The sequence below is a fragment of the Globicephala melas genome, chromosome 2, assembly GCF_963455315.2.
Source record: "Globicephala melas chromosome 2, mGloMel1.2, whole genome shotgun sequence".
Classification (NCBI taxonomy): domain Eukaryota; kingdom Metazoa; phylum Chordata; class Mammalia; order Artiodactyla; family Delphinidae; genus Globicephala; species Globicephala melas.
The window spans coordinates 2,866,904-2,881,398 of record NC_083315.2 but is presented as its reverse complement, the minus strand read 5'-3'; the positions used below and the strand labels follow the sequence as shown (position 1 = coordinate 2,881,398).

At 47.2% G+C, this 14,495-nt stretch overlaps 1 protein-coding gene across 7 annotated transcripts in view; it reads left to right on the top strand.

The window, feature by feature from the left end:
* The window catches only part of ZNF438 (zinc finger protein 438), a 498,265-nt gene that overhangs the window by 88,260 nt on the left and 395,510 nt on the right, over nucleotides 1-14,495 (top strand). For 4 of the 7 annotated variants that reach the window (XR_011377151.1, XR_009560633.1, XR_011377150.1 and 1 more), the window contains exons 2-4: nucleotides 8,501-8,607; nucleotides 10,018-10,233; nucleotides 11,410-11,775. The gene's annotated coding sequence lies outside the window, so the exon portion shown is untranslated. The remainder of the gene's footprint in view (nucleotides 1-8,500; nucleotides 8,608-10,017; nucleotides 10,234-11,409; nucleotides 11,776-14,495) is intronic. The other 3 variants (XM_060291793.2, XM_060291789.2, XM_060291792.2) reach the window with 2 other exon arrangements.

Here is a 14,495-nt window from a genome sequence, read left to right as displayed (position 1 = left end):
CCTAACAGCATCAGGTCACAAGGGAAGGTATGGTTAGGCACCAATTAGTGGTACAGAAAATAGGAGTTCTGAGTCCTGAAGAATAAAGCATCACTGAACTGGGCAGCAAGAGGGAGAGGAGAGAAATTGGAAATTAGCTTGGAATGTTTGGGAGACAGTCTGACCATCTGTGAAATGTGGGCAAAATGACTTCTAAGGAATATTTGTGAAAGAGAAAACTCTCGGTGAAAGCAACCTCCACCCCCCAAACATTATTAATATGGTAGATGGATTTGGTCCAGGATGAACAGTGCATAAAATTATTATTGTGATTGATTCCGTAGGGATTTCTAACTGTGTGGTAAACACTTATAAAAGGCCTCTCTATCTTTAAAAGAAAATGTTGAAGCAGAAAAAAGTAACTTTCTCCTATTCCAAGTGAGAAGGTTCTCATAAGAGCTCCTTGAATATTACGTTTTTTCCTGTGACTTTTATGTACCTTTTAAGTGTTTGTAGCTTCTTCTGCAAAAGTGATTTATGAAGACCAAACAAAAGCCTTTGTTTATAACTGGGAAGAAGGCTTCCATTGCTCCAAGAGTTGGTGTAGGGTCCCAAGGTCATCTTCTGCTTCTCTTTCCTCCAACTTTCTTTTACTTTCTACAGAACAGGAGCGGCCATGTGGCAGGGAGGAAGTAAAGTGGTTAGTACACTGTGGCTACTTTAATAGCATTTAAAGAGGAGTCAGATCTTTGCAGAACACAATATCAAGTGAAAAACAGAGGGACGGTGATTAATAATTCTAGCTAGAGCTCTGAGTTGCCGCCCTGGAATCCAGCTCTGAGGTATCACAGGGAAAAATCCTGTGCAGGACTCATCAAGGGACTGAGTTACACCAAAATGAGATCCAGGTTAGCAACGTGGAGACCGTGGAGAAACCCCCTAAAAGCAGATTCTTCTGAGCTAAATTCCCCCTGGCAGCATAGCCATCGAGAGTCATTATGAGCATCGCAGAATCATAGCATGTTAGGACCGGAAGGGATCTCAGTGTCCTCCAGTCTGACTCCATAATTGATGCTTGAGGTTCCTCTCCAGCACGGCAGCTCCTCTCTGAATAGACGTATCTGGAGACGGGCAAAGTCAGTGGTGTGCTGGTAGGTGCTTAACAACTGGATCCCCAGAGAAAAAAGAAAGACTCTGACTGGTAGCATTTGCCAATTTCCATGGCGTATATGCTCCCTCCATGGCCTATTTGAGCTTCCAACAAGACATCTCCTTACGTCGTATTTCCACCGTATTACATCCGATACAAGTAAATAACCTTAGGAACATAGGTAATAGTAAAACACAGTAAAATAATTAGAAAATGATGAATTTGGAATATTTTTACCTTTTTATGGAAGTATAATTTAATAATGATGTTGTAGGATTCAACTTATAATAATGGCTGTATGTAATAATTTGGCCAGGCTGGCTCCATCACACCGCTGACAACAGCCCTAGAAAAGGACCGAGTTCACCCTCCCTAGGAAGGCCATCAGCTGGTTCTGATCAGTGGAGACACCACCCAAGCACTCTCTTCTTGGCCTGTTCTCTCTGCCCCACTCCCACTTCTCTGTAGTTTCTTCCAACAACAAACACCGTCCACAAAAATAAACTCCAGCTGGATTAGTGACCTAAATACAGAAGTGAAATCTTAAAGAACTAGGAGATACATAGATGGATACTTTTATAAACTTGGGGCAGGATGGACTTAAGCATGATATAGAATCCAGAAACTATGGAGGAAAAAAAAAAGAAGAATGAGCAGACTTGATTTAATAATTTAAGACCTTTGTATAAGAAAATATTTCATTAGAATAAAGTTCAAGGGAATTCATAGAATGGGAGAAAATATAAGTGCCGTATCTAGCAGGTTAGTAGCCTTACTCAATAAAAAAGCTCTCAGAAACTAGTCAGAAAAGGTATATGCACCCCTGTGTAAATCACATCATTATTTACAACAGACAAGATATGGAAACGACCTAAGTGCTCATAACGGATGAATGGATAAAGAAGATGTGCTATATATATACGACAGAATACTACTCAGCCATAAAGATAAAATCTTGGCATTTGTCAAAAACCTGGATGGACCTTGATGCTATTATGCTAAGTGAAATAAGTCAGACAGAGTAAGATGAATACCATATGATTTCACTCGTAGGTGGAATGTAAAAGACAAACAAAATAAGTGAACAAATCAGACCAAACAAAGACAAACAGGTCGATACAGAGAACAGAGTAGTGGTTACCACAGAGGAAGGGGTCGGGGGTGGGATGGCAAAAGAGATAAAGGGGGTCAACCGTATAGTCACGGCTGGAAACTCAAATTTTGGTGGTGAGCTCGCTGTAGGGTACACAGAAGTAGAAATGTAACGTTGTACACGTGAAACTTACCTAACATTATAAACCAGGGTTACCTCAAAAAATTATTTAATTAAAAGCTCTTAGAAATCAAAAAGAGGACAAAAAATGCAATTGAAAAATGGGTCAAGGATATGAACAAGTAGAAACCACAGTAAAATGGTATGGCGTCTAACAGATTAGTAAATGTTAAAATGTTTGACAACCCCAGTGTCAGGGAAGCCATGGGAAACAGGCATTCACACACTGTTGATAAGAGTGTAAATCAAAGCAATTAACTTCAAGAGGGAAAACAGTAATATCTAAAATAGAAAAATAAGTTAAAACGCATATACCCCTTGACCCAGCAGTTCTGTTATGAATTTATTTAAAACTTTTAAACTGAGGGACTTTCCTGGTCGTGCAGTGGATAAAATCCACCTGCCAGTGCAGGGGACACGGGTTTGATCCCTGGTCCGGGAAGATCCCACATGCGGTGGAGCAGCTAAGCCCGTGCGCCACAACTACTGAGCCTGCGCTCTAGAGCCCGTGAGCCACAACTACCGGGCCCGCATGCCACAACTACTGAGACTGTGCTCTAGAGCCCGCGAGCCACGACTACTGAAGCCCACGTGCCTAGAGCCCGTGCTCCGCAACAGGAGAAGCCACCGCAGTGACAAGCCCACGCACCGCAGCAAAGAGTAGCCCCTGCTCGCCCCAGCTAGAGAAAGCCTGCCCTCAGCAACAAAGACCCAATGCAGCCAAAAATGAATAAATAAATAAAATTTTTTTTTAATGAGCTAAGTTCTGTGTACAAAAACGTTTGTCATAGCATGGTTGTACCTGTGTAATATTAGATACAATAAATGTTCTCTCATAGGAGACTGGTTGGAAACCTATGCGGTGGCCACAAAATATAAGGCAGTTAAGCTGTTACTTAAAGACCTTGTATGTGCAAATAAAAATGTCTCCAAGACTATAGCATTACGTGGGAAAAAGGTTCCAGGCACAGTGTTTAGAATTATTCCACTTATGTAAATTTAAAAGGACATGTGTATATATTTGTGTAGTCATATCTTTTTCTGGAAAGAAATAAAGGACACTGTGAACAGGCATTACTGTCAGGTAGAGAGACTAGAGGTTGGGAGGTGAAAGATGTTTACCTTTCATTTTCTATCTTTTTATACTTAAAAAATACCAGGTTCGTGCATCACCTTTATTCAGAGAAGAAACTCTTTTTTTCCCCCAGAAATAAATCAGGGTGTCTTAGCTTTGGCTCTCCAGAAGCAGACACCAGGACAGAGATTTGAGCGTGAGGGTTCATTTTGGTGGTGAACTTGAGAAACATGGGCAGGGAATGGAGGAGGAGAAGAGCTGGTAGGAAAGGGAAGGCTGTCGATCAACAGTGTCTGTCAATCAGGTTACCACTGAGAGCAAAGGAACGCCGAGATCCAGTGAAAGACTCAAAACGCAGTTAACCCTCCAGCGGGTGCGTGTCCATTAGCTCCTGTGGGTCACTGATTGAAGTCTGCTCTGGGGTGTTCGTTCCATGGCTCACACACAGACAGAGCAAGGTCTGGTGGCTCTGGGAAACCTCAGGCAAAGAGTCAGGACAGCCTGCCTGGCAATGGTGGGTGGCGGGATGTAGGTGAGGCACTGGCCACACCTGCTACAGAGACCACAGCCGTCGTACCAGATTCTAATATATCAATGATATGTGCATATGTGCTGACTTAGGAATCAAGTCTAGGAATGTCCCTCCTGATATACACTAACCTACCTGGGCCCTGATCAACAATATATATAGGAAGACAGGTTTTATTACAGAATTGTTTTCGATTTTTTTAATTGAAATATAATTGGTTTACAGTGTTGTGTTAATTTCTGCTGTACAGAAGTGATTCAGTAACATATATATATATATATATATATATATATATACACACACACACATATATATACACACACATTCTTTTTCATCTTCTTTTCCATGACGGTTTATCACAGGATACTGAATATAGTTCCCTGTGCTGTACAGTAGGACCTTGTTGTTTATCCATCCTATGTATACTAGTTTGCATCTGCTCATCCCAAACTCCCACTCCATCCCTCCCCCACCCCACCTTGGAGACCACAAGTCTGTTTCTGTGTCTGTGGGTCTGTTTCTGTTTCATAGGATAGGTTCATTTGTGTCATATTTTAGAATCCATATATAAGTGATACCATATGGTATTTGTCTTTCTCTTTCTGACTTACTTTGCTTAGTGATAATAATCTCTAGGTCCATCCATGTTGCTACAAATGGCATTATATCATTCCTTTTTGTGGCTGAGTAGTATTCCATTGTATATATGTACCACATCTTCTTTATCCATTCATTTGTCGATGGACATTTAGGTTGTTTCCATGTCTTGGATGTTGTGAATAGTGCTGCTGTGAACATAGGGGTACGTGTATTTTTCTGAATTAGAGTTTTGTCTGGATATATGCCCCAGAGTGGGATTGCTGGGTCGTGTGGTAGTTCTATTTTTAGTTTTCTGAGGAACCTCCATGCCGTTCTCCATAGTGGCTGCACCAACTTACATTCCCACCAACAGTGCAGGAGGGTTCCCTTTTCTCCACACCCTCTCCAGCATTTGTTGTTTGTAGACAGAATTGTTTTTAATACAAAAAATCCAACGCAAATGTGAACCAGTAGGTAATGAATCGAACACATCGTGGTGTGTCCTATGGAAGAAACCAAGAGAAAGAGTAAGGTGTATCTTGTTAACTTTCATGACAAAAATCTCTGAGGCGCATTACACTGTATAACGATGTCTGTAGCAGGTGTCATTTTTATAAAGGAAAAAACAAAACAAGCAGGTGAAAACACACACAAACTCCCAGTCCAATATATGTGCCCTTATGTGTACACAGAAAAAGATCAGGAAAGGGCTTCCCTCGTGGCGCAGTGGTTGAGAGTCTGCCTGTCGATGCAGGGGACGCGGGTTCGTGCCCCGGTCTGGGAAGATCCCACATGCCGCGGAGCGGCTGGGCCCGTGAGCCATGGCCGCTGGGCCTGCGCGTCCGGAGCCTGTGCTCCGCAACAGGGGAGGCCACAACAGTGAGAGGCCCGCATACCGCAAAAAAAAAAAAAAAAAGATCAGGAAAGATAAACAAGTTGCAGGAGTAAATGCAATTTAAAGTGTATGTTGTTGTATGTTTGAATGTCTTATTATATGATTTAATTTACTGTAAAACCCACACTGTATTGCAAGGGGGGCCAGAAATCATACATATTTCATAGATTACTGCAGAGACTAGCTGAGGTGATACATGTAAAATGTCTAGCACAGAGAACCACATGCATTCTATGTTCAGTAAATGATTGGTATCAAAGGAGACCGCTTTTCCAGCCTGAAGAGCCCTTGGGTGTAAAGTGAGGCGGACGTCCTTCATCTCCTCCCACACCTCTTGACTGGTCCATCGTTTGCGAGCCTCCTACCAGCCAGCTGTGGGGGATTATTTAGGGAAGAGGACCAAGTCCCACCCTCGTGAACTCACATTCTGCCAGGCAGGCCGTAATCAAATAAATGTGCGACAGGCCATGAGGTATCAATGCTCTGGAGGAAGATGAAGTGGGGGTGGGGTGGGGTGGGGGGAGGGGAGAGTCGTGGGCAGGGCTGCTGTTGTTTACAGATGGTCTCTTATAAAGTGGTGTTTGAGACTTTGAAGAAGAGGAGAATACTTGAGGTATCAGCTCTCCGAAAATAGGGAAGAGTGAGTGCAAAGGCCCTGAGGTAGGTGTGCTTGGCCAGTCTGAGGAAGAGCCAGGAGGCTGACGCAGCTGGAGCAGAGGGGACAGGGGAGAGGGGCCGGGTGGTCCCACAGGCAGCAGGCTGTGGGGCGTGGGGGTCTGGGCAGGCTCACGGCAAGGCAGGGGCTTCACTGAATGAGATGTGAGGTGATTGCTGGGGGTGGGGGCGGTTAAGCGGCCTGGATGTCTCAACATCACTGTGGCTGCAGTGCAGACAGTGGATGGGGAGAGGGGCAGGTGGGCAAGGGAGACGGGAGGAGGTCCTCCTTTACAGGTGGGAGAAAGAAGACCCTGGGTATGACCATGCAGTGAGGGCGGGGAAGGAGTGGAGGGGGTCACGTGAAAAAGAGTTGAAAGGTGAAAGCAGCAGAACCTGGTAATTCATCAGATGTGAATTATGAAGGCGTGAGGCCGAGGTGACGCTGAGACTGCTGAAGGTGACAGCTATGAGTAAGTCTTGAGGGAGGGGGCTCCCAGGAGCCCTTGCGCACTCAGAGCCTCCAGCCTCTTGCCCAGCCAGGTCCCCTTCTGCCTGACGCACACTTGAATTCTCCAGCTGCACCAAGTCACTGAGTTATCCAGAATGCCTCTGCCCTACTTGGCTGCTAGGAACTCTGCTTCGTCCTTCAAAACCCAGCTCAGGCATCACCGCCTCTGGGTGGCTTCACGCCACAGCTCAGCTGAATCGTGTGCTTTCCTGCATCACTCCGGGCCTCGTGCACCGTCTAGCGCACAGCTTCCCAACCAACGTGACGTAGCACGTCGGGCACGCAGATAGATCCCGGGCGCGCCCTCGGGCCTTGAGGTGTCCAGTTGGGCCTAGAGTAGCTGGAGCTCCTGGCCAGTCACCTCCAGCTGCCAACGGCACATCCGCTGACCCTAGAGGACCACACAGATGCTTCCATTTTCTGTACATGCGACGCCCTGGGGGGAAGAGGGATGCGCTAAGGTTGCTAAATTGGAACCTTTAGTCTCTGTTTCAACTGAGGCCACAAGCAATAGCTAAGATGTTCCAAAATGAGCTGCAAGCTTTGCAGGGAATGCTCGTGAAGACCAGGTTTCTGTACCTTCAGCCCACCACCCACCTCCAGACTGTACAGGGTGATGCAGACGCCGAGGAAAGAACTGCAGTGCTCAGGAGAGAATTAGGGGGAGAAGGCTACGCGGCGGGTCCCACCCGGGAGAGAATTGGGGGGAGAAGGCTACGCGGCGGGTCCCACCCGGGAGAACGGGGTGACTCCCTCAAAACTGTACACAGGGGCTTTGAGGAAGTACTGGAGGCTTAGCCTATGTCCCTGAAGCTGGCGGGACACAGTGGGCTGGAGCCTGGCTGAGTCTGGAGGGAGAGCCTGGTGGGTCAGCCACCCTGATGGCCAAGCAAGGAGAGGCGGCCGCCCGGGGACCAGCTTGCGCTCAGAGTTGGTGGGCAGGGGGCTCACAGCGTTTCCAGATGGCGGGATGAGGCCCATTCAGCAGAAGGAGGGAGCAGGGGGGCCAGGTAGAGAGTGGGGCGACCCTAGTAGGACGCGACCGTAGAGTCCAGGAGCCAAGGCAAGAGTGGAGAGTGGCCAGCCAGAGGGGATGCACCCAGCAGAAGGGGCTGCGGTGAGACCCCGGCTGGACTGGGGCCGAGCTGGGGACGGTGGGGGGGGGCGGGCTGGACGGTCTGGGAGAACCACTGAAGGCATCGCACGAGAAAGAACCTGCTGGAACTTAAGCGGGGCCGAGAGAGAGGCCGATGCACTGCCGCTGGTGGTCCTGGAGCAGCTCCCGGCTCCCTGACCTTCTCCCTCATCCCCGCTGCCTCACCCCTCTCCGCGGTAGGCAGGAATCCGAGCCACAGCTGGGGGTGGGCCAGCTGGGGGGCACCTCGCCCCTGCTGCCCTCAGCCCGCGGTCCGTGCCAGGGGGAGGGGCGAGCGAAGTTTTCCTGTGCAATGAACTGTGGAGCTTTTGATTATCACACTTGCCTGGCCACAAAAATCACCGAAATGAGCTGGTGTTCTGAGATTTAAATGACTGGGACGTTTCTCACGTCTAAATGTGATCAGGAAAGTCACGGGCCCCTGATTTTTCCCCGCTGAGAGCTCTAAGGGGAGGCTGCAGGGAGAATGCACGTCCCCGCCCGTTGCCCGCTACGGTCCGAGCTTGTCCGTCCTCACAGGTGCGCCGCTGGCCGCGTCCTCCCCCCTCTGCATCCGCTCCTTGAGGGCAGGAGCCACACTCACACCTGTCGGCTCCTAGGATTTGGGGCAGCGCTGGGCGCACAGGGGGCACCGTGGAGCTTGGGGGACGGACCCAAATGCCATCCCGTGGCGCTTCATTTCTGTTTCTTTGTCCCCAGTTTTCTCAGTTGGAGCCCCTCGCCTCTGTGCCTGGAAGGAGTTGCAGGTGTGTGTGAGGAGAGAGTGGTCACCCACAGGGCTCCGGCACAGCTCGGGGGGCCCTCAGGTGAGTCCGGCGGGGCTGACAGCCAACACCGGTTCCCTTCATCCGCGAGCACCCCTTCATCCCAGCGGCATCCCTCCCACCTCCCTGCTCGAAGTAGTTTTTTCCAGTCTCTCCCCCAGCGGACACCCCGCTTCCCCGTCACCTTATGCAGCATCACCTCTTTCTTACCTGCGCGAGTTACATTTGACATCGCTTCTTCTCCATCTTCGTTCACTGAGAATTCCACACACGTGGTGATACCGGCGTCCCTACGTCTACGTCACTACGCCTGTGTTACAGGCATCACGGCGGAATGAGGATGCAGGGACCGCCACCTGGCTTCCTCTGAACCACTGCCACGTGCGTCGTCCCCATGTCGCTCCAGACTCTGGGGACGGCCGAGCTCCGGGACCAGTCAGCCTCCAAGGTGGGACTCGATTTAGCCACGGGGCAACAGCTAAGTCATTTTGCTGAATACCCGAAACTAACGCCACATTGTAAATCAACTCTATTTCAATAAAAGCAAGTTAAAATAAATGATGGCGACAGAGTTAGGAGGTGAGAAAAATTGTCTGATGCCAAAAAGCACCTGAGCTGAACTGGAAAGAAGGTGTTTCTGAGGAACTTGGTCAGAAAACGTGGCAGGCAGTCTTCGGGCTTGGGTTGTCTGTCTGCAGCTGTGACACGTGGTCCTGACCGCCTGCACCATTATTTGGAGACTCAGGCAAGACTAAAAATGTCTAATAAAGTGTGCTTCACGTTGATAAGACTCTGGAAGCAAGAAGAGAATTGTATTGTTTAGTCTGGCAGAAATGACTAAAGCAGTCATAACTGAAAACCATGCGCCTGCTTCTTTGAGCTTTGTACACAAAACGCTCTTAAGTCCATAGGGTTTGGTAACGGGGCGATTACTTGCAGTATGTGAATGGACTGATTTCCTCTTGGCCAGAGAATACACGAGGCAGGGAGATTACCCGCCTTACGGAGTATTTGCTGTGCCCCCCTCTGTGGATGGGCCCACCGCTATCCCTTCACTTCCTCTATCGAATACAAACCCTGTCACACACCTTGCCAACCACTCCTCACCTGTGGCATCGTTCCTCGGAGGCACGCAGAGGATGGCCCAGCCGGAGGTGGGACCACAGGAGAGGCAGGAACCCCCAACCCACTCTCTCCGCATCCCAGTTCCGGGATCCAGGCCAGGCAGCACAGGGGCTCTGCCTGTGGCCCTCTCCCCTCTCAGAGGGAGGACAGGTGCGGAGTTGAGAAACCGAGGGCTACGGGCGCTCCCCTTAGCTTCTGCCCTGGCGCAGGGCAGGCACCGGGGTGCCCTCTTCCACTTGGGGTACCTGCCAGGGATTCCCAGTCCCCCCCAGGACTGCAGTCTTCTCCTTCTTCAGGCCTCGCACGGTCTCTGCTTTCCCCCAACAGAAGACCTCGGCACCATGACCTCAGGGCCACGCAGAAGATGCCTGCCCTTCCAGATCCTTCAGTGGGGGGCACAGGCTTTCATTCCTGCAGCAGAGCTTCCCCGCCTCTGTGCCAGTTGTCAGTGTATCGACAGACGGGTGCCCTCAGGTGTCGGGCACCTCGGCAGGGCCCGGAGCCTCCCTCCTCTTCGCTCTCCACGGTCCCTGAGATGTACAGGTATTACCATTCCCTGTGACAGCCATGACGTGCAGACAGTCTGAATGCAGCAGAGCGTCCTAGCGAGGAGATTCTGGTGAGGATGGGCCCAGTTCCGCCGGAGGCATCTCTGCCCCTCGGCTTTTTAGCCAGAGCATCACTACACGCCGGAGGGGCGGCTGGGTGCAGGGCTGGGGGCTCTGCCCCATGCCCAGGGCGCCGGGCGGACCTGAGCCCTATGGTCCCCACTGAGCTTTTGAAGTGGAAGGTCCCCCATTCTTCTAACCACTCCAGAATATCCTCCCTGTGGCCGCTTCTCTTTTTCTCCAGTTTCACCCAAGGGTAGAGTTGCCCTCAGCCCATCATGCCCTCGCCCTTCTCTGGCCCTGTGCTGGGAACTCAGAAGCAGGTGTGGGAGCCCGTGGCTGTGCCCTTAGCCCTGGTCGCAGGGGACACGGCCTCCCGTTAGCACGCCGCAGGAAGACTCCAGAACTGACACCCACACTCGGCTTTGGGGGGTTTACAAAACACATCCTGCCCCCCAGAATTGCAGGGATATTTTAAAATTCAAATGGGTTATATTTTCTAAGCAAGAGCTACATCGCTTTCCCCAAAGGAGTTTTCAGGCATTTGAAAAACGTTAGCTGGTGAGTCAGAAGTCTCCTTTTACTCCTTCTGTTTTCTCTGGCTCTGAAAATATATACGTATGTATACATAAGCACACGTCACGCTTGGAGGCGTATCTTCTAGGATGTAAGAGTGTGGCTGTTGGAATCCTGGTGCTTGGAAGAGATGGGTCTGTGCTCTGCATCCCAGCACAGCGTTTAGCACATTGTGACGTACGGAGCGTCTGTTCCGTACGTGCACCCTCGTCTTCCCCTGTGCTCGCTGACCTGACCCGCGAGGCCGCTGGGCTGACTTCCCGCGCTCGCGCCACGTGCTTGGAGAGTTCCCAAGGCCGGCAAGCCAAATGTTGCGGCCAGGTCATCGCCTATTTCCAGCAAAATGAGTTCATATCCATTTAGGCCCGTTTTACTGCTCTTTGTTATAACTATTGCCAAGGAGAAACGAGCAGGTTTGGGCACCACAAGGCAAAATAATATTTGAAATTTTAACATATGCTTGTTTCTTAATATTGTAAGCACCCTATTGTGACTTGGGGACTTTTTGTGTTCGTCTTCGATCCTTCTCCCACAGAGTCCGGGAGGACTGGGTGCCCTGGCCTTGGCCTTGGGATGCGTGGTCTCACTCCCCGTGCACAGAGGCGGCGTCCTTTGCGCCCGGCGGGGCTGAGTGGAGGCTCCAAGCTCGTGTGGCCTGAGACATTCCATCGCAGAGGCTCTCCTAGCAACATGGCAACGCCAGCAAACCCAACAATGACCTTTTGTCGTTAGCTCTATAAAGCCTGTGGCATGAGTCTCGCCAGAAAATTCAAAGGATATTTTGCAAGCGAAGAGCGATTTCCAGCTGAAGCTTTGAATCGGTTGCTTTTCCTCCAATCTGCAAATATCAAACTGGACCGGCACCAGATGGTCGCTTCAAGAGCAGGACGGACCCAAAGAGGTGAGTCTGCACCGTCCCAGTCCTGGCTCTGGTTAGGGAAGCACCTGTGTACCACCGGCAAGTCACTTAACTCTCTAGATCTCCACGCATGAGCAACTGCTCCTTGGCAGTGCAGGGTACTCGCTAACCGTCCAGATTCCTGGGCTGACACCCGTTCTCCTGCTGCATCAGAATCTCTGGGGCTGTGCTCCACAAACGTGACTTTCAACCAAAGGCAAATAGATGACATTGCTGAACAATCGTAAAAGTGCTTAGGTAACTAGCTTTCTAATTTGTTTACTTGGCATAAAGAGGGCCCACGCACCCTTAGAATTGGCCTGTTGTGTATATGGTAGGGAGCGTGTTTTTCTCTAATAGATTTTATAAAGGACTAAACCAACCCATTTTCTTTGCTGTTTCTGATTAGCTATCCTCTATAACAGACTATAAATCATGCACCCCTATCAGGAAAACACTTTAGAGCATGTGTTTCCAATATTGGCACTTTCAAAATATTGAATATTAATATCTGTATTTATTTATATACTGTATTGTGCTTTAGTAGGGACATATTTGAATATGTTCCTAATATTAAAAAAATGTTTTTAAAGGAAAAACGTTGAAATAAGCTTTAAGATTTTGATCAGTGAAATTTTTGGTTTAGTACTTTGCGATACAGTGAGATCAAAACCAGTTTGTAAACAACAGAGATTTACTGTATAGCACAGGGAACTGTATTCAGTATCTTGTAATAAATTATAATGGAAAATAGAAAAAGAATATATATATATGTATGTATAACCGAATCACTTGGCTGTACACCTGAAACTAACACAATATTGTAAATCAACTCCAATAAAACAAACAAGAAACAAATTTCTGATGTTGGTTTTGAATTCGCTATCTTCTATTACTTAGTTATAATAAATGAAAACATGCTTCACAAAGATACATAGATTTAAGTGGAAGAAGCACCCTTTTTCCTGCACTTACTAAATTATGATACTGATCTTTTAATTCCCTCCGCTAATTATCCCAAGGTTTCTTATGTGCTAGTAAATTTCCACTTTTTCTGAATGTCAAATTGATGTTGTTGAAAATTAGAAAGTGTGGCACTGTTTTACATTTCTAACAAACATATTTAAAACGTGATAAAATTCTTCATTTGGAACAACTGGGGGCAGGTTCGAAAATTCTGTTTCCAGAGTTTTCATGTTTGCAGATATGAGTTTTTACATGGTTTGTGACAGTAAAAGCCGTGTAAATCAGAAACATTCTCAAACATCCAGTTTCAAAATGCTCTTTCCGTAGCATGAATTTCTTTCAAAAGTTATTCCTTCCTCACTCATTTTAACATCATTTTCGCAAATGGACAGATTAAACGTATTTACTTTTTGGAAATGTCTGCCAGACTGTGTGTCAACCCCTTATAACCACACCCCCAAAAAGCCAGCACATTTGGAACATTTGTATTTGTAAAAGAATAATGACCATTTCAAATTTAATCACGTTTTTAAGCGCTTTGCCATCAGATATCTTACAACCATCCGAGGGCACAAGAGATTTTCATGGTCATTCCCCTATTTCTTTCTTTTATGACATCCGGTAGCATTTGGGGGGTCTCTGGTTCAGTGTTTTTGCTGCAGTGACATCCTTGTGACTGATGCTGTCAACGAACGTCCAGGGAGGGACCAGTTCTGGGCGTTTTCCTCGGTGTCCTTTCTTTTTTTTAATTCTGCCAAAGCTGCCACTCCATGAGTGATTATACTTATATGGATACCACCCCACTCCCACTTCTTTTTATTTTCTTTCTATCTTTATCTTCTCCTTCCAATTTTATTGAGATATACTTGACATACATCACTGTGTAAGCTTAAGGTGTACGGCATCATCATGTGACTTACATCCATCATGAAAGGATAATCGCAATAAGTTTAGTGAACATCCGTCATCTCCTACAGATAAAAAATCAAAGAAATAGAAAAACAATTTTTTTTCCTTGCGATGAGAACTTGTGTTAGGATTGACTCTCTTAACAAATTTCCTATATAACGCACAGCAGTGTTGATTCTACTTATCATGTTGTACGTTGCATCCCTAGGACTTATTTATCTTAAAACTGGGAGTTTGTACTTTTTGACCACCTTCATCTAATTAAAGAAGCCATACTTTGATGAGCACGTATCTTTGTCTGGTGCGTCTTTTCTTTGGCAGCCCATATGAAAGCACTTCTGCAGGTATTTCATTATTGAAACAATCCAGCCGCTCAATTATGGAGTCGTGTTAGAAGGCTTTCAACGTTCATTCTTGCGGCAATCAGCCCACAGTTTGTAATTTTTTCTAACACTTTGCTTGTGTCTTCTAAAGGGTTTTCTAACTAAAGAGAGCGCTTTCATTTTCCATTATTGCTTTATGTAAATTATTTCTCTGCTGCAGTTTCTCTAACAGTGTATTTGCTATTAGATAAGAAATCTCAAAAGTAGCTTCTAAATATTATAAAAATTTCGTAAATTATTTTAAAATCCTGGATGGAGAGTCACACAACCATACACTTCAAACAAAACAAGAGGCTTAGTTTTTTATATTCTGGAATTTTGATTTTAAATTGCTTGCTAACCATGATAATTTTGTTCTGTCATCTTCTAATATAGCAAAGGAACGCTATGCACTTAGGTCAGTGTTCATTGTTAACAATAATAGGTGTAAAAAGCTGTATTTCAAATAGACTTTTTGTAAGAACT